The sequence below is a fragment of the Mobula hypostoma genome, chromosome 6 (assembly GCF_963921235.1).
Source record: "Mobula hypostoma chromosome 6, sMobHyp1.1, whole genome shotgun sequence".
NCBI lineage: Eukaryota > Metazoa > Chordata > Chondrichthyes > Myliobatiformes > Myliobatidae > Mobula > Mobula hypostoma.
The window spans coordinates 74,131,316-74,153,267 of NC_086102.1; the positions used below are offsets into that span (position 1 = coordinate 74,131,316).

At 42.1% G+C, this 21,952-nt stretch overlaps 1 protein-coding gene across 3 annotated transcripts in view; it reads left to right on the top strand.

Annotated features, from left to right (window-relative positions):
* frmpd4 (FERM and PDZ domain containing 4) overlaps positions 1-21,952 on the top strand; it is a 739,421-nt gene that overhangs the window by 441,626 nt on the left and 275,843 nt on the right. The gene's annotated exons all lie outside the window — the stretch shown is intronic.

Sequence of the window (21,952 nt, forward strand, 5' to 3'; positions counted from 1 at the left end):
GCCCAAAGTTTCTCTTCAATCATATTGTACCTACTTTTGAAAAGCCAACTGTTAAGTTAATATTGCTTGTAAAATATAGTGTCTCCAATAGTCAACCCAGATTCATTGCTGCACATACTGGTTTAGTTTACGCATTCAGTTCATAGAATGGAATTTACATCAATAACCTTCTGCCCATGAAAAGTGTCTTTTTTTCAATAAGTCCTTTCATCTGAAAAGTACAGAGGAGTGGAATAAAATAGGAATTAAAAATTAACACCTCTCAAAAGCATCCCACCTCTTTGACTGGCCTGGGAAGGACCAACCAAAGCCGTTGTGTCACAGTTACGTTAAACTTATTGGATGAGTGGGGATGAGGGAGGGATGGTTGTAGTCCTGATTCAGAGTTGAAATTCTTTCAGTTTTCAAAACCAATTTATTTTAGCCATGTCATTACCAAATTGAAAATTGACCATTTCTTCCTTCACGGTGAACTCATCTTTTGGATTCAAAGTGCTGGTTAAAGACTAATATATTACCAATGCAAAAATGTAAAGGCCTCGCAGGCTTTAAATTCTGATTTCTATCTTTTCTGTAATTGAACGTAAGAAAAGTATTTCTCCATCCCCAACTCATGGTTTCCAACAGGATTTGGTTCACTGTCCCCCACCCACCCCTTACCCTGTGCATTTTCTCCCACTGACAGTGAATGAAAATTCCTGCCCTGCACAGTGCTCCTGTTATCAGGATTTACTGAGCTAACCTTTTAATACTTTCCAGACCTCAAACACCATTTAAATGGTGAGGAACACATAATACCAAAGCTTATCTCACAGTTCTCTCAATTGGATTTCCAGACATGCTCCAAGTCGCTTTCCGGTCAAGTTTTAAATCAATATCTGCTAGTAATTGCACCTACATTTTTGCAGACACACTTATTGCAATCAGGCCTTTTTCTTGTGTTTTATGTAATAGATTTGTAATTATTGACAAATATATGTATTTATTTAGTGTTTATCCTAGCTGGCCTCATTCAAATGCAATGTTGGGCATATTTTTCTTTCATAAACATCACCATGGAGGGTGTGATGTTTGGACTGAAGGAGTTGTGTATTCAGAACAGTTTATTGATGTTTATACTTTATACATATGTTCCATCCTGTACCATTTAGTTCACAAGCAAGCAATGTATTATCATACCATGTAGTATATGCTTTAGCATACACACAATACACACATTTGTAAATCTATGGCAGAACTGTGGCACTGTTAGTAGGACTGTTTTCTCAAAACTCTGGTGATTGAGGTTCAATCCTGACCTCTGGTGCTCTCAGTCTTGGGTCCACGCTTTTACCCAGTGAAGTCTGGATTTCCTATGAGTGCTCCAGTGAGTTCCCACATCCCTAACACCATAAGATATAGGTCCAAATTAATGTTGCCATTATCCATTACCTGTGCACAGAAAATCATGTCTGTGACATTGCACTAGCAATGGACTTTAGAATGACTCTGCTTTTATATCCAGGAAAAGTTTGATAAGTTACAGAACCTGGGCCTCTGCACTCCCTCTGCATTTGGATCCTTGACTTCCTAACCAGAAGATCACACTCTATGCGGATTGGTGATAATATCCCCTTCTTGCTGATGATCAACACTGGTGCACCTCAGGGCTGTGTGCTTAGCCCACTGTTCTACACTGTATATACTCATGACTGTGTGGCTAGGCATAGCTCAAATACCATCTATAAATTTGTTGACAATGCAACCATTGTTGGTAGAATCTCAGATGGAGATGAGACAGTGTGCAGGAGAGAGATATACCAACTAGTGGAGTGGTGCTGTAGCAACAACCCCGCACTCAATGTCAGTAAGACAAAAGAGCTGATTGTGGACTTCAGAAAGGGTAAGACAAAGGAACACATACCAATCCTCATAGAGGGATCCATAGTGGAGAGAATGAGTGGTTTCAAGTTCCTGGGTGTCAAGATCTCTGAGGACCTAGTCTGGTCCCATATATTGATGCAGCTATAAAGAAGGCAAGACAGCAACTATATTTCATTAGGAGTTTGAAAAGATTTGGTATGTCAACAAATACACTCAAAAACTATAGATGTACCGTGCAGAGCATTCTGACAGGCTGCATCACTGTCTGGTATGGGGGCGGGGGTGCTATTGCACAGGACCAAAAGAAGCTGCAGAGGGTCATAAATTTAGTCAGCTCCATCTTGTGTACTAGCCTACAAAGTACCCAGGACATCTTCAAAGAGCGGTGTCTCAGAAAGGCAGTGTCAATTATTAAGGATCTCCAGCACCCAGGGCATGCCCTTTTCTCACTGTTACCATCAGGTAGGAGGTACAGAAGCCTGAAGGCACACACTCAGCAATTCAGGAACAGCTTCTTCCCCTCCATCATCTGATTCCTAAATGGACATTGAAGCCGTGAACACTACATCACGTTTTTGCAGAATGTTTAGTCTATTCAATATATGTATACTGTAATTGATAGATTGATTGATATTTTTCTTATATATCATGTACTGCATTGAACTGCTTCCTCTAGGTTAACAAGTTTCACAACACATGCTGATGATAATAAACCTGATTCTGGTTCTGAGAAATTGAGTTTAGCCATCAGGCTATGATCTCTCTTCAAGTACTGTAATTGTTAAAAATCACAATAACAGATTTTGGCAGCCTCTAGACAATTCGCATTGCATAACAAAATACAGTTTGCAATTCTCCTAATAAATCCAGAAAGAGATGACCATAAATATTTAAAAAATGTCCCTGTACTTGCAGCATAGTATCACCCACACGTATTACAATCAAACCATACTTGCAAGCTCTTCTCCTGATCCTGTAGTATCCGAATACTAATGGAACTTTGAATAACAAATACCGCAAGATCATAAGATATAGGAGCAGAATTAGGCCATTTGGCCCATCGAGTATGCTCCACCATTTTCTCATGGCTGATATACCTTCCCTCTCAGCCCCAATCTCCTACCTTCTCCCCGTATCCCTTCATGCCCTGACTAATCAAGAATCTATCAACCTCTGTCTCAAATATACTGAATGTCTTGGACTCCACAGCTGCCTGTGGCAACGAATTCCACAGATTCACCACTCTCCTCATCTCCATTCTAAAAGATTGCCCCTCTATTCTGAGGCTGTGTCCTCTGGTCTTATACTGCCCCACCATCGGAAACATCCTCCACATCTACTCTATTGAAGCCTTTCAACATTCAATAAGTTTCAATTAGGTGACCCCTCATTCTTCTGAGTTCTAGTGAATTCAGGCCCAGAGCCATCAAGCACTCTTCATATGACAAGCCATTCAAATCTGGATTCATTTTCATGAACCTCCTTTCAACGTCTCTGGTTTCAGCACATCCTTTGTACAATAAGGGGCCTAAAACTTCTCACAAGACTCCAAGTGTGCCCTCACCAGTGCTTTATAAAGTCTCAGCATTACATCCTTGTTTTTATCATAGAACATAGAAAACCTACAGCACAATACAGGCCCTTTGGCCCATGATGCTGTGCCGAACACAAACTTACTTTAGAAATTATCTAGGGTTACCCATAGCCCTCTATTTTTCTAAACTCCATGTACCTATCCAAGAGTCTCTTATCAGATCCTATTGTATCCACCTCCACCACCATTGCTGGCCGCCCATTCCATGCACTCACCACCCTCTGAGTAAAAAACTTACCCAATATCTCCTGTGTACCTACTCCCCAGCACCTTAAAACTGTGTCCTCTCGTGTTAGCCATTTCAGCCCCGGGAAAAAGCCTCTGACTATCCACATGATCAACGCCTCTCATCATCTTATACACCTCTATCAGGTCATCTCTCATCCTCCGTCGCTCCAAGGAGAAAAGGCCAAGTTCACTCAACCTATTCTCATAAGGCATGCTCCCCAATACAGGCAACATCTGTGTAAATCTCCTCTGCACCCTTTCTATAGTTTCCACGTCCTTCCTGCAGTAAGGTGACCAGAACTGAGCACAGTACTCCAAGTGGGGTCTGACCAGGGTCCTCTATAGCTGCAACATTGTCTCTCAGCTCCTAAGTTCAATCCCACGGTTGATGAAGGCCAACGCACTGTATGCCTTCTTAACCACAGAGACAACCTGTGCAGCACCAATGGACTTGGACCCCAAGATCCTTCTGATCCTCCACACTGCCAAGAGTCTTACCATTATGATATTTTCTATTATTATGATTACTTACTTATGATATTTTCTATTAAAATGTGGGTACATAAGAAAGAGAAACTGGCTGGAAGATCAATAATTACTAGAGAGGCCAAGAGCAACAGTAGCTTATGAGAAATTTTTTTATTTCTTTATGATGATTTAGAATCTACAGCTTGAAGAAGCGATGGAGACAACACGTGGTTTTCGTTCGTAGAAAGAAACTTGATATATAGCTAATAAGCAAAAGCTTGGAGGGTCAGAGGCATGAGACAAGTTGGATAACTCCAACAAAAAACTGACACAAGGACAATTGCCCCAGTGATCGTCTTCCTTGTGACATATGGTAACTGTTTCTCCACAGTATTGTAATGAATGGCCTCAAAAGCACGTAAGACTAAGAAGAAAAATCAGTTGTTGAAAGTGGAGAGGGAGAGAGAGAGGAAATTAATTCTGCCATTTGTAGGAACGAACATAAATATGTATCATTTATTATGTTATGGAAGCTCTCTCATATGTATGAGGGTTGATAAATCAGGCTTTTATAACCCAAGGATGGCTCGTACTTGGTTTTGTTTCTGCTTTTCACTTTGCAGCTAAACATATACAGTAACTGATTTATAAGACATGAAGGTCTTCTTTATTAGGGGAGAAGACTGCCGCACTATAGTGGAAGAATGAATGGTAAATGTTTTTTAAAACAGAAATGCAGCCGGATTCTCTAATAGTTCATGAGATATAACTACTCCTTGAAGTATGTATTATTTAAATAAAATTTCTGCACTGAAATCTGCTCTGTTACTTTAACCTTCAAAACCTAAAACTTCCGTATCTTAGCTTGTGTTCCTCCATTGAAATTATTGAATCAAGGGTCTACCATTACATAATTATGAATAATTGGCACATTATGGAGATGATGGTGGAGGCAGAGACCAGGTAGGAGGAGAAGAACATGAGGGTGAGAAGGTTAAACATATCGAGGGTTCTTTCCAATGGAAATCCGATTCGTTGGTAGACATCAGAATCAGATTTAATATCATCAGCACACGTTGTGAAATTTGTTGTCTTTGCGGCAGCAGTACAATGCTATACAAAATAATAGAGAAAAAACTGTGAATTAGGTATATATATTAAATGGTTAATTTAAATAAGCAGTGAAAAAAATAGAAGTAAAAAATGTAGTGAGGTAGTGTTCATGGGTTCAATGTCCATTCAGAGATCAAATGGCAGAGGGGAAGAAGCTGTTCCTGAATTGTTGACTGTGTGCCTTCAGACATCTATACCTCTTTCCTGATGGTAACAACGAGAAGAAGGCATGTCCTGTGTGATGGGGGCTGTCAATGATGGATGTTGCCTTTTAGAGGCACCACTCCTCAAATATGTCTGGGAGGCTAGTGCTCATGATGGAGCTCATTAAGTTTACATATGATGAAAGACCTGTATTCTTAATCTTCACACAGGGGGACAAGAACTGTTTGTAAATATATCACTTGCATTGACCTCATGCCCTATTCATATATGAAGTTAAATAGCTTAATACTCTGACTTTGCTGCTTGGGATAGAAAGCACATTCACTTGAACCATGTCTCCATGTTCAGTATTTTCTCATATAGAAGAAGGAGGGAATTTGGTCCATTGGATTTAGGCAAGCCAGTAGACCAATTGCTTCCAACTAATTTTCCCTGCAACCTATTCCCATTACCTTCTCCCGGACTCTGCCAGCTATCAACACGAGCAGCAGTTTACAGCAACTAATTATCATAGCAACCTACGCCCCTTAGTTGTAGCTTGGTATGGTGTGTAGGACATCGGAGAGGGTTCAAAGGAGTTCACAAAAATGATTCAGGGATTGAAAGGCTTGTCATATGAGGAGTGTGTGATGGCTCCGGGCCTTTATGAGGGGTGACCTAATTGAAACCTATTGAATGTTGAAAGGCCTCAATAGAGTGGATATGGAAAATATGTTACCTATGGTGAGGGAGTCTAAGACCAGAGGACAGCCTCAGAATAGAGGGGCAACATTTTAGAACAGAGATGAGGAGGAATTTCTTCGGCCAGAGAGTGGTGAATCTGTGGAATTCTTTGCCACAGGCAGCTGTAGAGGTTCAAGTCTTTATGTATATTAAGGCAGATGTTGATAGATTCTTGATTGATCGGGGCATGAAGAGATATGGGGAGAAGACAAGAGAGTGGGGTAACTTCCTGAGAGAAAAATGGGATCAGCCATGATAAAATGGCAGAGCAGACTTGATGTGCCAAATGGCCTAATTCTGCTCCTTTATCTTATGGGCTTGTGGTCTTATGGTATTTAACTCCATTATAAACAGCGGGCAAGACAGAAGGGAAGTAGCTGGTGAAAGTAGTTGCATTTTATCCTGCTAAATATGTAAAGTTTGTAGCCATCACCACTGAGCCGCACTGTCCCAAGATAAATGCAGAGAGATCCGTGGTTCCATTTTGTATTGGGGTCGTGCTGTTTCCCTAAGTGTCCAGTCACACACTGCATAACTGCAGGATGCTGTCTGCCCTGCAGACGCCCAAGTCTGGTGATCACTTCAGACAGTGTTGGAGAGTGAGTGGTTTGTCAGAGGAGTTGGCAGCTGTGGGTGGTAACAGTGGGTGTGAGCAGGGTCCAGGCAATGGCAACCTTGGGAGTAGGGTCACTGTGAGAGAAATCCTAATTGCTCCTGCCCCATCTCCACTGTGAGGGTGATCATAACACCTAGTGCACAGTGCGTGAACCTGTGGGGGGAGCTTAGAACTTTCCAGTCAAGCATCTTAGGTGAGATTATTATTATTATTTTACAATTATGGGCACAAAGTGGGTGCAGGTAGAAGAAACTGCAAAGACTCATATTTGGATCAATAAGTATTCTGCTGGAGGAAATCAGTGCTTGTGGGAAGAAGGGAATTGTTGACATTTTTATTCAAAATACAGGATTTTGATCCAAGGCAGTGATAGCTCCTCCCCCCACCCCCCACTGAAGAAATGCTGCTTGTTGTTGTGCCAGACCCTTTCTCCAGTTCAGCACACACAACATGCTGCAGAAGCTCAGCAGGTCAGGCAGCATCGATGGAAGTTAATGAACAGGCAACATTTCAGGCCAAGGCCCTTCATCAGGAATTGAAAGGAAAGGGGAAGATGTGGGGTGGGGAAGGGGGACAAGCTAGAAGGTGATTGGTGAAGCCAGGTGGGTGGGGGAGGGGTGGTGCAGTAAGAAGCTGGGAGGTGATAGGGGGAAAAGGGAAAGGTCTGGAGAAGAAAGAACCTGATAGGAGAAGAGAGTGGACAATAGGAGGAAGGAAAGGAGGAGGGGAACCAGGGGAAGGTGATGGGCAAGTGAGGAGGCCAGAGGGGGGAATAGAAGAAGAGAGAAGAGGGAAGGGGAAAAAAGTACCAGAAGGAGGAATCGATGTTCACGCCGTCAGCTTTGAGGCTGCCTAGATGGAACATGAAGTGTTTCTCCTCCATGCTGAGGGTGGCCTCATCTTGGCACAAGAGGAGGCCATGGACCGATACATTGGAACAGGAATGGGGATAGGAATGAAAGGGGGTTGGCCACCGGGAAATTCCACATTTTGCAGATGGAGCGAAGGTGCTCAACATTCCCCAATTTGTGTCGCGTCTCACCAATGTAAAAGAGGCTGCATCAGGAATACCGGATACAGTAACTGGCCCCAACAGATTTGCAAGTGAAGTGCTGCCTCACCTGGAAGCGCTGTCTGGGGTGAGGGAGGAGGTGAATGAGCAGGTGCAACATAGCTTGTAGGGATACATGCTACGAGGGAGCGATGAATGGACGAGAGATTCTTGAAGGGAACATCCACGTGGAAAGCAGGAAGTGGTGGGGGAGATAAAGATATGTTTATTGGGTAGGATTCCATCGCAGATGGCGGAGGTTGCAGAGAATGATGTGTTGGATGCAGAGGTTGATGTGGTGGTAGATGAGGTCAGGAGGAGCTCCATGACTGTTGAGGTAGCGGGAAGATGGGGTAAGCATGAATGTCCAGTAAGTGCAGGAGATGCAGATGAGGGCAGCATCAATGGTGAAGGAAAAGAAACTCTGTTCTTTAAAGAATAAGGACATCTCTGATGTCCTGGAACAGAATGCCTCATCCTGAGAACAAACATGGCAGAGACAAAGGAACAGAGAAAAGAGAAATTGCATTTTTGCAGGAGACAAAGTGGGAAGAGGTATAATCAAGATAGCCATGGGAATTGGCAAGTTTATAAAGGATATTGGTAGGTAGTTTATCTCCAGAGATGGAGACAGAGAGATCGAGAAAGAGGAGAGAGGTGTCAGAAATGGACGAAGTAAGTTTAAGGGCAGGGTGGAAGTTTCTCCAGCAGGCAACTTGCTGTGGGTCCTCTGCCTCCCCTGATATTGGTTTGGCCCAGTGAGGGAACAGGGCAAGTCGCAGCACAGGTGGCCGGCTGACTCACAAAACAGCTTTCTCAGCTGGTGAAGCCCCCACCCAGGGTAAGGATCTGTGAAAACACTCAGGCCACCAAGGCATCCACACTTGTTCTGCCACAATCAGGTAAAATATTCTGTGAAAAATCTAAGGAATATTATGTTTTCTTAACATTTATAAAACTAATAGGAGTAAAAGTGAATTGAGTCATTAAGAACTGTCTTAAATAAATAATTAAAGGGTAATAATATATCTTTTTACTGTCTCCCTTTCTGTGTGAATGGAGACTGCTGTGCTTGAAATAGCTTTAACTCAGCACCAGTTCAGGAGCAGATATCCCAACCTCAGAGTTGTGCAGTTGTTGGTCGTATCAAGCTCTGCACTGAGCTGGAGTACACAGTCTCCAGGTGTCACTATGTTGCTGAGTGCCCAGAGTTACGAAGGTCCAACTGAGTGGGACTCTGATGTTCTATCTGTTCTTCATGATCTGCAAGGCCCAACTGGATAGAATGCTGAGCAATAAAATATCTTACCTGGCCACGTTGTCGCTCAGCGTTCCATCCACTTGGACCTTGCAGAACAACCTTTCTAGTAGGGTTCCTGAGGGAAGCACCCTCAACAGGCAGTTGTCAGTCAGTATATCATGTCCTGCAGGAGAAGGAGTTGGTGGATCAATTTAGACGATTTAACCAAGCAGGCTGTAAAATATACTTGTCAGAATGACTCATAGTCAGAACTCACAAACAAGTACTGAGACCCCACTTGACTAGCAGTGAGACGGGCATCCTTATCAGATCCTTCCTGCGTAGTTGGTGTCCCACTCCCAAAGCTCCCCTCGAGACAGCCAGGTTGAGGATAAGATGATCGTTCACCTCCTCGTGACAGTGCATTTTTCGGGAAGATTTGGAAATAGACCAAGTGGTCATTTTTGTGGTTCACCCTGAGCAGCAGCATAAAAGAAGACTCTGTGACCTTTGGTTGTTCCAAGGGACACATAGTCAAGCATCCTCTACTGTTGGAAGATCCTCGATTCATCATCAAGATAATCATCAAGAAGTTTAGTAGGATTCTGCTTAGATTTGAGGGTGTGTGCTATAACGAGAAGTAAGGTAGACTTTAGCTGTTTCTCTGGAGCTGTGGAAACAGAAAAGACAGCTGTTGGGTTTTGTAAACTTCAAAACGTTAAACTAATTAAAAGAAAAACAAGGAGCTGGGAGATGTAACTCTTTGTTCTTTACTGTAAGCAAGGGTGTATAACATTTGGTAGTGTCATATATGGATACAATTCACATATTTTTACATGTAACCATAATGAATTATATAAACAACAAAGAATGCTTAATCGCACAATATATTCACAAGATTTCTCAAATATTGCTGAAATATTAAATACACTACAACACCTGATGGAAATTTATCGAATAATGAGAATCATAGAGTAGATAGAGTGCCTATAAAAAGTATTCACACCCCTTGGAAGTTTTCATGTTTTATTGTTTTACAACATTGAATCACAATGGATTTAATTTGGCTTTTTTTAAACACTGAATGACAGAAAAAGACTCTTTTGTGTCAAAGTGAAAACAGATCTCTACAATGTGATCTAATGTTATTACAAATATAAAACACAAAATAATTGATTGCATAAGTATTCACCCTCTTTAATATGACACACCAAATCATCACTTTGGCAGCCAATTAGTTTTAGAAGTCACATAATTAGTTAAATAGAGATCACTGTGTGCAGTCAAGGTGTTTCAATTGATTGTAGTAAAAATACACCTGTATCTGGAAGGTCCAACTGCTGGTGAGTCAGTATCCTGGCAGAAACTACATAATGAAGCCAAAAGAAAACTCCAAGCAACGCTGCAAAAAGGTTATTGAAAAGCACAAGTCAGGAGATGGATACAAGAAAATTTCCAAGTCCTTGCATATCCCTGGAGTACAGTTAAGTCAATCATCAAGAAATGGAAAGAATTTGACACAGCTGTAAACCTGCCCAGAGCAGGCTGTCCTCAAAAACTGAGTGACTGGGTAAGAAGGGGCCTAGTGAGGGAGGTTACCAAGAGACCTTTGACAACCCTGGAGGAGGTACAAGCTTTAGTGACTGAGATGAGAGAAACTGCATGTGCAACAACTGTTGCCTAGATGCTTCACCAGTCACAGCTTTATGGGAGAGAGGCAAAGAGAAAAGCCACTGTTGAAAAAAAAACGCATGAAATCTCAACTAGAGTTTACCAAAAGGCATATAGGAGACTCTGAAGTCTGCTGTGGTCTTATGAAACCAAAATTGAGCTTTTTGGCCATCAGACTAACACTATGTTTGGCGTAAGCCAAAAACTGCATATCATCAAAAAGACACCATCCTTACCATGAAGCATGGTGATGGCTGCATCATGCTGTGGGGTTGCTTCATTGGAGCAGGCTGTGGAAAGCTTGTGAAGGTAGAGGGTAAAATGAATGCAGCAAAATACAGGGAAGTCCTGGAAGAAAACCTGATGCAGTCTGCAAGAGAACTGCAACTCGGGAGAAGATTTGTTTTCCAGCAAGATAATGACCCCAAACATAAAGCCAAAGCTACACAGGAATGGTTTAAAGACAACAAATTTAATTCCCTGGAGTGCCCAATTCAGAGTCCAGACCTCAATCCAACTGAGAATTTGTGGCTAGACTTGAAAAAGGCCGTTCACTCATGATCCCCTTGCAATTTGACAGAGCTTGAGCTGTTTTGTGAAGAAGAATGGGGAAAAACTGTAGTGTCCAGATGTGCAAAGCTGACAGAGACCTGTCCACACAGACTCGAAGCTGTAATTGCTGCCGAAAGTACATTTACTCAATACTCACTTGAAGGGGATGAATACGCAATCAGTTTTTTTGTGTTTTATCTTGGTAATTAATTTAGATCATTTTATAGAGATCTGTTTTCACTTCACATGAAAAAGTCTTTTTCTGTTGATCAGCAGCAAAAAAAAGCCAAATTAAATCTGCTGTGATTCAATTTTGTAAAACAATAAAGCACGAAAACTTCCACGGGGAGGTGAATACTTTTCATAGGCACTGTAGAGTAGACAGATGGTATCTATTTCCCAGGGTCAAAATGTCTAATGCTCAAAGGCATGTATTTAAGGAGAGGGGAGAAAGTTCAAAGGAGATGTGCGGGATAAGTTTCTTACACAGAGTAGTGGGTGCCTGGAATGCATTGCCAGGGCTGGTAATGAAGGCAGGAATGTTAGAGGCATTTAAAAAATTCTAAGCTAGGCACATAAATGTGCAGAAAATGGAGGGACATGGACTGAAAGGATGAGGTGTCAATAGCTTTAATTAGTTCTGTACAACATCATGGCTGAAAAGCTTGTTCCTGACTGTACTGAACAGTTCTGTTTGAAGTTAATTCAGTGAAAAGTGCACTTTACTTTGCTATAATCGATTTGTCTTCCAATACAGCAAGGAGTCCACAAGCAAACGCTACTGACAAGCACGTTCCAGGCTGCTGGAGTGCATGCTGGGGGATGCACTGAAGTTTTGTGCAGCCATCGGGGACACTCTGTGGGGAAGGACCACAGTCTAGGGTCCTGGACACAGAGAGACTGGGCTCCATGAAAGGACCACTGAGATGCTACTTGAGTGTGGGAGAAAATATATGTGGCATCGACTGGTTGCAAGAGGATGGATTGAAGTGATGTAACAATGATTATAGTGAAAGATGAGTACTGTTGTATTTACTGTAAAATATTATCTTTGAAAATATCCTGGCTCCTTGAACTCTGTGGGTCAACCAGCGGAGTGCAGGTGGCAAGGTGGAAGATGCCATTGCTAATTCTGACTTGCGCCAGCACTGGTAAACTCGGAGTTTGGCTGGAATACATGGATTCTTTGTCAATAAATTTGGAAATCTGACACTTAGTTCTCTTTGCCAAATTATTGATGTCAATTGTGAATGGCTGGGACTCCATTCTGGATAGTTAAAGGTTCAGTGTAGACAAAAGCAATTCTGAAGTCAGTTTATTATTAATCCTTTGTACATTTCTTCCATTGGATAGCTATATAGGAGAATTCTCCCTGCTTTCATCCCCAATTCTGGACTCTCCTCCTTCCAGTGCAACTACACTCTCATTCAGAAAAAATTAAATGAAAAAGTGAAGCATCGTACAAGACAAACCTATCTGTTCTGCAGAAGTGGTCTCTAAATGTTCAAGAGAAATATTTAAGTTGGGTTAAAACGGTAGCGCACAGTTTTCACAAATGAATTGTAATTTTTTTGTGTTCCTTAAAATCCAGAAAACCTCAAAACTTACTTAATCATATATAAATCATTCTGCGCCTTGCTTTGCTAGTCTGCCATAGCTAATCCTCACAGAATCAATCATTGATAGCATGAAGTATTTATTATCAATATGTATGGTCCTGATAGGTGTTTTCTTTATCCCCTGTAATCAGACCCAGACTCCATGTTAGTTACAGGATGAGAGTATAAACTTGTATCGTGACCACTTTCTGGAAACAGCTATAAAGCAGCTATAAAACAGTTATAAAAACTATAAAGCACATGGTTAGATATGCTTACATGTCTTCATTGATTGCAAGCATAACCACTAGATGGAGTACATGACTTAAAATGAGCAACTTCCTAGTCTCTGTCCCTTCAGACAAAAAAAACATGCAAACCTGTGCTACCCAATGAACAAGGAATTCAATTTATGAATGAAGTGAGCAAGGTAGCCTTTCATTGGACTTTATGAATATTTGAAATAGCTTTAGCTGGGTAGGGTACTGTCTTGATATTTTTGATTGTTGGCATACCACCATGCATCAGAAGATGTGCGTCTAAGATTATAATTATTATTAAGAACCTAATGACACATCAGTAAATTTATGTCCTTATATTTCAGTAGTTCTCTATATGGAAGCTGGAAACTGCATTGAAAAAACTTTATATAAAATAATTTTTCCTCAAAATCATATTACATCCTATCCCATACCCTGTGAAGGAAAAAGTATAGATGATGTTAGGGTACCAGACGTGTTGTCTCTCTGTCTGTCAAACGGGAGATTGCAGAAAGAGTTGGAGACATTTCCTTGTGGAGCTTATAGCCAAATTTAAAAAGCAAGTGAGGCCTACTGGGACTTTTCTGCCAAGCAGAAGATTTCTTAGTTTATTATAAACTGAGCAATGGCCAATAAAAAGAAGTGGGGTGTTAGTGGAGAGGCTATTTGGGAAGGGTCATTGTAGGATTGGGCCAGAGTTAGAGTAGGAGGCTGTGGCTCAAGAGGCTTCAGTGAAAACAGGGGGAGGACGTAAATTCCTAGTAAGTTCTTTTTTTCTCTTTCTTTCTTTATTAGTACATAGCTACTGCATTGAGGATGGATGCAGGGTCAGTGGTAAGCCCTGGCAGTGTGCTTTTGGTTGTTGACCTGCTGAAAGGTGAATGTCCTCCCCAGTTTAAGCTTTCTAGCAGAGGCTAGCAGATTTTTATCCAGGATCTCTCTATTTAGCAGCATTCATCTTCCTGTCAATCCAGACCAGGTTTTCAAGCCACTGCTGCTGAAAAGCATCCCCATCCTTTACAGAAAGGATATTGTTACCTGGCTGATGTGCAGTATTAGACTTAAGCCGCATAGAAACATAGAAAACCTACAGCACAATACAGGCCCTTCAGCCCACAATGCTGTGCCGAACATGTACTTACTTTAGAAATTACCTAGGGTTACCCACAGCCCTCTATTTTTCTAAGCTCCATGCAGGAGTCTCTTGAAAGACCCTCTCGTATCTGCCTCCACCACCGTTGTCGGCAGCCCATATCGCGCACTCACCACTCTCTGCATAAAAAAAATTAACTCTGATATCTCCTCTGTGCCTACTTCCAAGCACCTTAAAACTGTGCCCTCTCGTGTTAGCCATTTCAGCCCAGGGAAAAAGCCTCTGACTATCCACACGATCAATGCCTCTCATTATCTTATACACCTCTATCAGGTCACCTCTCATCCTCCATTGGTCTGAGGAGAAAAGGCCTAGTTCACTCAACCTATTCTCATAAGGCATGCTCCCCAATCCAGGCAACATCCTTGTAGATCTTTTCTGCACCCTTTCTATGGTTTCCACATCCTTCCTATAGTGAGGTGACCAGAACTGAGCACAGTACTCCTAGTGGGGTCTGACTAGGGTCCTATATAGCTGTAACATTACTTCTCAGCTCTTAAACTCATTCCCACAGTCGATAAAGGCCAATGCACTGTATGCCTTGTTAACCACAGAGTCAACCTGCGCAGCAGCTTTGAATGTCCTATGGACTCGGACCCCAAGATCCCTCTGATCCTCCACACTGCCAAGAGTCTTCCCAGTAATCCTATATTCTGCCATCATACTTGACCTACCAAAATGAACCACCTCACACTTATCACATTTGAACTCCATCTGCCACTTCTCAGCCCAGTTTTGCATCCTATCGATGTCCCACTGCAACCTCTGACAGTCCTCCACACTATCCACAACACCCCCAACCCCAATCAGCAAATTTACTAACCCATCCCTCCACTTCTTCATCCAGGTCATTTATGAAAATCACATGTACCACTAAAAAAAACATATCTTTGCCATTAAAGACTTTGTAAAGTGTTACTTAGAAGATACTGTAAAGATGTGGAAGAAAGTCTTACGGCCATATTAAAATAAAGTGGAACTTTTTGGCTGCAGTACTAAGCAGTATGTGTAGCGTAAATCTAATACTGTATCCTTACTGTAAAGTATGGTGGAGGTAGCATCATGCTGTGGGGATACATTTCTGCAGCAGGAACTGGAAATCTGGTCAGGGTTGATGCAAAGATGCCAGAAAATTTAAACTGGGGAGGAAGTTTGTCTTTAAGCAGGATACAGCACAAAGCACACTACCAGAGCAACCATGAAATTATTACAAATGATGAAACTCAATGTCCTTGAGTGGCCCAGTCAGATTCTTGACCTTAACCTGATTGAACATCTCTGGCCACTGTCAAGATTGCTGTCCACTGTCGCTTCCCAACTAACCTTGAGCAATTTTGCAAGGAAGAACGGACAAATCTTGCTTTATCACATTGTGCAATGCTAATAGAGACTTATCCAAAAAGAGTACTGGCTGTAATAGCTGTGAGAGGTGGTTCAACCAAGTACTGAGCAAAGGGGGACGAACACTTTTGAACTGCTGACATATCATTTTTTGAATTTTCAGTTTTTCATGCTTTACAATTTTCCATCTTTTTGGGCTCCACTGTGCAAAAAGGAGCATGTGATTCACAAATAAACATTCTCAAAGGTTCAAAAGTTCAATTTAATGTCAGAGAAATGTATACAATGTACATCCAGAAATGCTTTTTCTTCACAAACATCCACAAAAGCAGAGATGTGTCCTAAAGAATAAATGACAGATAAACGGAAGAAACCCAAAGTACACACCGCCCAGCTCCCTTCCCTCCCACACGTAAGCAGCAGCGAGCAGCAATCCCCCCCACTCCCCCCACCGGCAAAGAAAAGCAAGGGTCCGCACTATCACCGAGCACTCAGGAGTGAGCAAAGCAATTGCAAAGACACAGTTACCGCAAAGACTTCGCCTTACACCTGGCATTCGACATACCACAAGCTCCCTCTCTCCCTAATAAGGGAGAAGGAGGTGTCTCAATTTTTCCCCAGCGAACGGGGAGACATAAAAAAACAGCTCGCTGGTTTACGATGTTAAAAGTCCGTTACATCGCTTTTGTCGAGCTCTGTGCCTGAAGATCGCAAAGATCCTGGGTCTTCGGGCTCATAGCAGATATCCTAACTCCCCTGACGACACGCGGGTCTCCTGCTGTGACACCGACCCCCGATCCGCCCATCTCCAGAGCACCAAGATCTTAGGTTTCTGACTTTGAGCCGGGCACTCAGGCCGAACCCTTGGCGTGCCAAACAACAGCCAGTTATGGAACCCTGAGAATGGGTCCCATTCCCGCAAAGAACCGTAATCAGCGTGTAACTCCCCTCCGTTTAGCGCCATCTTAACTTTGCTCCGCCTCCCAAAGTTAAGCTGATCAAAATCCCTGGTTGTAATACTCATTTATGTGAACGAAGGAATTGGAGGCTGAATACTTTTTCAAAGCACTGTATAGAAGAGGATACAAGAAGTTTTCTCAGTGATATAAAGAGTAAAAGGAAGGTGAGTGTGGATATCGGACCACTGGAAAATGATGCTGGAGAGGTAGTAATGGAGGATAAAGAAATGTCAGGCAAACTTAAAAAACATTTTGCATCAGTTTCACAGTAGAAGACATGAGCAGGATGTCAAAAATTCTATAGTGTCAGGGGAAGAAGTAAGTATAGTTACTATTACTAAGCAAAAGACTCATGTGAAGCTGAAAGTCAGTCAACTGGACCAGATACACTGCACCTCAGGGTTCTGAAAGAGGTGGCTGAAGAAATTGAGGAGCCATGATCAGTGATATTTCAAAGATCACTAGATTCTGGAATGGTTCTGGAGGACTTGGAAATTGTAAATCTCACTCCACTCGTTAACAAGGAAATTATGGGCCAGTTCGCCTGACTTCAGTGGTTGGGAAGATGTTGGAGTCCATTACTATTTAATGAGATTTAAGGGTACTTGGAGGCACATGATAAAATAGGCCCAAGCCTGTATGTTTTTTTTCAAGGAGAAATCTTGACTGACAAACCTATTGGAATTTTTTGAGGAAATAACAAGTAGGAAAGACAAAGGAAAGTCGATGGATGAAGTTTACTTGGATTTGCAAAAGCCTTTGACAAGGTGCCACACATGAAATTGCTTAACAAGATAAAGCCCACGGAAAGATACTAGCATGGATAGAAGGTTGGTAACTGGCAGGAGGCAAAGAGTGGGAATAAAGACCATAAAATATAGGATCAGAAGTAGGCCATTTGGGCCATCGTGTTTGCTCTGCCATTCAAACTTGGGCTGATCTAATTCTTCCAGTCATCCCAACTCCCCTGCCTTCACCCCGTACCCTTTGATGCTCTGGCTAATCAAGAATCTATCTATCTCTGCCTTAAATATACCTAATGACTTGGCCTCCACAGCCACTTGTGGCAACAAATTCTACAGATTTACCACCTTCTGACTAAAGTAATTTCCCTGCATCTCAATTCTAAAAGGACATCCTTCAATACCGAAGTCGTGCCCTCTTGTCCTAGAATCCCTTAACATGGGAAATAACATTGCCATATCTAATCTGTTCAGGCCTGAATGTTTCTATGAGATCCCCCCTCATTCTCCTGAACTCCAGGGAATACAACCCAAGAGCTGCCAGACATTCCTCATATGGTAACCCTTTCATTCCCGAAATCATTCCCGTGAATTGTCTCTGAACCCTCTCCAATGTTAGTATATCCTTTCTAACATAAGGAACCCAAAACTACACACAATACTCCAAGTGTGGTTTCATGAGTGCCTTATAGAGACTCAACATCACATCCCTGCTCTATATTCTATACCTCTAGAAATTAATGCCAACATTGCATCGCCTTCTTCACAACCAACTCAACCTGGAGGTGAATTCTCTCCCCATCTAAATAATAGACTGCCTGTTTATTTCTTCCACCAAAGTGCATGACCTGGGTCTGGATGAGATGTACCCTAGGCTACTGTGGGAGGTGAGGGAGGAGATTGCTGAGCCTCTGATGATCGTCTTTGCATCATCAATGGGGACAGGAGAGGTTCTGGAGGATTGGAGAGTTGCGGATGTTGCTCCATTATTCAAGAAAGGGAGTAGAGATAGCCCAGGAAATTATAGACCAGTGAGTCTTAACTCAGTTGTTGGTAAATTGATGGAAAAGATCCTGAGAAGCAGGATTTATGAACACTTGGAGAGGCATAATATGATTAGGAATGGTCAGCATGGATTTGTGAAAGGCAGGTCGTGCCTTACGAACTTGTTTGAATTTTTTGAGGATGTGACTAAACACATTGATGAAAGTAGAGTAGTAGATGTAGTGTACATGGATTTCAGCAAGGCATTTGACAAGGTACCCCATGCCAGGCTTATTGAGAAAGTAAGGAGGCATGGGATCCAAGGGGACATTGCTTTATGGATCCAGAACTGGCTTGCCCATCTTTCTTAAATAGCGGATTAACATTTGCAATTTTCCAGTCAGCCAGTACAATACCAGAATCTACCGATTCTTGAAAGATCATTAATGCCTCTGCAATCTGTCCAGATACTTCCTTCAGAACCTGAGGGTGGATTCAATCAGGTCCAGGAGACTTATCCAGACCATTAAGCTTCCTGAGCACCTTGTCAGTCGTAATTTTCACTGCACAAGCTTCACTTCCCTGACACTCTTGAATGTCCGGTATACTGCAGACGTCTTCCACAGTGAAGACTAATGCAAAATACGCGTTCATTTCCTCTGCCATCTCTGCATCTCTCATTACACTATCTCCAGCATCATTTTGTATTGGTCCTATATCTACACTTGACTCTCTTTTACACTTTATATACTTAAAAAAGCTTTTAGTATCTTCTTTGATATTAGTCGCCAGCTTCCTTTCATAATTCATCTTTTCGGTCTGAATGAACTTCTTAGTTTCCTTCTGCAAGTTTTTAAAAGCTTTCCATCCTCTATCTTCCCACTAGTTCTGGCTTCCTTGTATGCCCTCACTTTTGCTTTTACTTTGGCTCTGACTCCACTTGTCAGCCATGGTAGTGTCCTTCTTCTCTTTGAAAATTTACAAACCATAGAAACCATAGCAAAACTACAGCACAGAAACAGGCCTATTGGCCCTTCTTGGCTGTGCTGAACCATTTTCTGCCTAGTCCCACTGACCTGCACATGGACCATATCCCTCCATACACCTCCCATCCATGTATCTGTCCAATTTATTCTTAAATGTGAAAAAAGATCCTGCATTTACCACCTCGTCTGGCAGCTCATTCCATACTCCCACCACTCTCTGTGTGAAGAAGACCCCTTAATGTTCCCTTTAAACTTCTCCCCCCTCACCCTTAACCCATGTCCTCTGGTTTTTTTTCTCCCCTTGCCTCAGTGGAAAAAGCCTGCTTGCATTCACTCTATCTATACCCATCATAATTTTATATACCTCTATCAAATCTCTCCTCATCCTTCTACGCTCCAGGGAATAAAGTCCTAACCTATTCAACCTTTCTCTGTAACTGAGTTTCTCAAGTCCCGCCAACATCCTTGTAAACCTTCTCTGCACTCTTTCAACCTTATTTATATCATTCCTGTAATTTGGTGACCAAAACTGAACACAATACTCCAGATTCGGCCTCACCAATGCCTTATACAACCTCATCATAATATTCCAGCTCTTATACTCAATACTTTGATCAATAAAGGCCAATGTACCAAAGGCTCTCTTTACGACCCTATCTACCTGTGACACCACTTTTAGGGAATTTTGTATCTGTATTCCCAGATCCCTCTGTTCTACTGCACTCCACAGTGCCTTACCATTAACCTTGTATGTTCTACGTTGGTTTGTCCTTCCAACGCGCAATACCTCACACTTGTCTGTATTAAACTCCATCTGCCATTTTTCAGCCCATTTTTCCAGCTGGTCTAAGTCCCTCTGCAGGCTCTGAAAACCTTCCTCACTGTCTACTACACCTCCAATCTTTGTATCATCAGCAAATTTGCTGATCCAATTTACCACATTATTATCCAGATCACTGATACAGATGACAAATAACAAATGGACCCAGCACTGATCCCTGTGGCACACCACTAGTCACAGGCCTCCACTCGGAGAAGTAATTCTCTACTACCACTCTTTGGCTTCTACCGTTGAACCAATGTCTAATCCAATTTACCACCTCTCCATGTATACTTAGCAACTGAATTTTCCTAACTAACCTCCCATGCGGGACCTTTTCAAAGGCCTTACTGAAGTCCATGTAGACAATATCCACTACCTTCCCTTCATCCACTTTCCTGGTAACCTCGTCGAAAAACTCCAAGAAGTTGGTCAAACATGACCTACCACATACAAAGCCATGTTGACTCTCCCTAATAAGTCCCTGTCTATCCAAATGCTTGTAGATTCTGTCTCTTAGTACTCCCTCCAATAACTTACCTACTACCGATGTTAAACTTCCCGGCCTATAATTTCCCGGATTACTTTTCGATACTTTTTTAAACAACGGAACAATATGAGCCACTCTCCAATCCTCCAGCACCTCACCTTTAGACAGCGACATTTTAAATATTTCTGCCAGGGCCCCCGCAATTTTAACACTAGTCTCCTTCAAGGTCCGAAGGAACACCCTGTCAGGTCCTGGGGATCTATCCACTTTAATTTTCCTCAAGACAGCAAGCACCTCCTCCTTTTCAATCTGTACAGTTTCCATGATCTCACTACTTGATTCCCTTAACTCCATAGACTTCATGCCAGTTTCCTTAGTAAATACAGACGCAAAAAACCTATTTAAGATCTCCCCCATTTCCTTTGGTTCCGCACATAGCCGACCACTCTGATCTTCAATTTGACCAATTTTATCCCTTACATTCCTTTTGCTCTTAATATACCTGTAAAAGCTCTTTGGATTATCCCTCACTTTAAATGCCAAGTCAACCTCATGTCTTCTTTTAGCCCTCCTGATTTCTTTCTTAAGTATTTTCTTGCACGTCTTATACTCCTCAAGCACCTTATTTACTCCCTGTTTCCTATACATGTCATACAACTCCCTCTTCTTCTTTATCAGAGTTGCAATATCCCTTGAGAACCAAGGTTCTTATTCCTATTCACTTTGCCTTTAATCCTGACAGGAACATACAAACTCTGCACTCTCAAAATTTCTCCTTTGAAGGCTTCCCACCTACCGATCACACCTTTGCCAGAGAACAACCTGTCCCAATCCACGCTTTTGAGATCCTTTCTCATTTCTTCAAATTTGGCCTTCTTCCAGTTCAGAACCTTGACCCTTGTACCAGATCTATCCTTGTCCATGACCAAGTTGAAACTAATGGTGTTATGATCACTGGAACCAAAGTGCTCCCCTACACAGACTTCCGTCACTTGTCCTAACTCGTTTCCTAACAGGAGATCCAATATTTCATCCCCTCTAGTTGGTCCCTCTATATATTGATTTAGGAAACTTTCCTGAACAAATTCTTCTTATTTGGATTACATCTGTTTTGTACTTCCCTCATTTTTCGCAGAAACTCCAGCCATTGCTGCTCTGCTGTCTTTCCTGCAAATGTCCCTTTCCAGTTCCCCTCTCATGCCATTGTAATTTCCTTTATTCCACTGAAATACCGACGCATTGGATTTTATTTTTCCCCACTCAAATTTCAATGTGAATTCGATCATGTTGTGATCACTGTTCCTTAAGGGTTCCTTAACCTTAAGGTCTCTTAT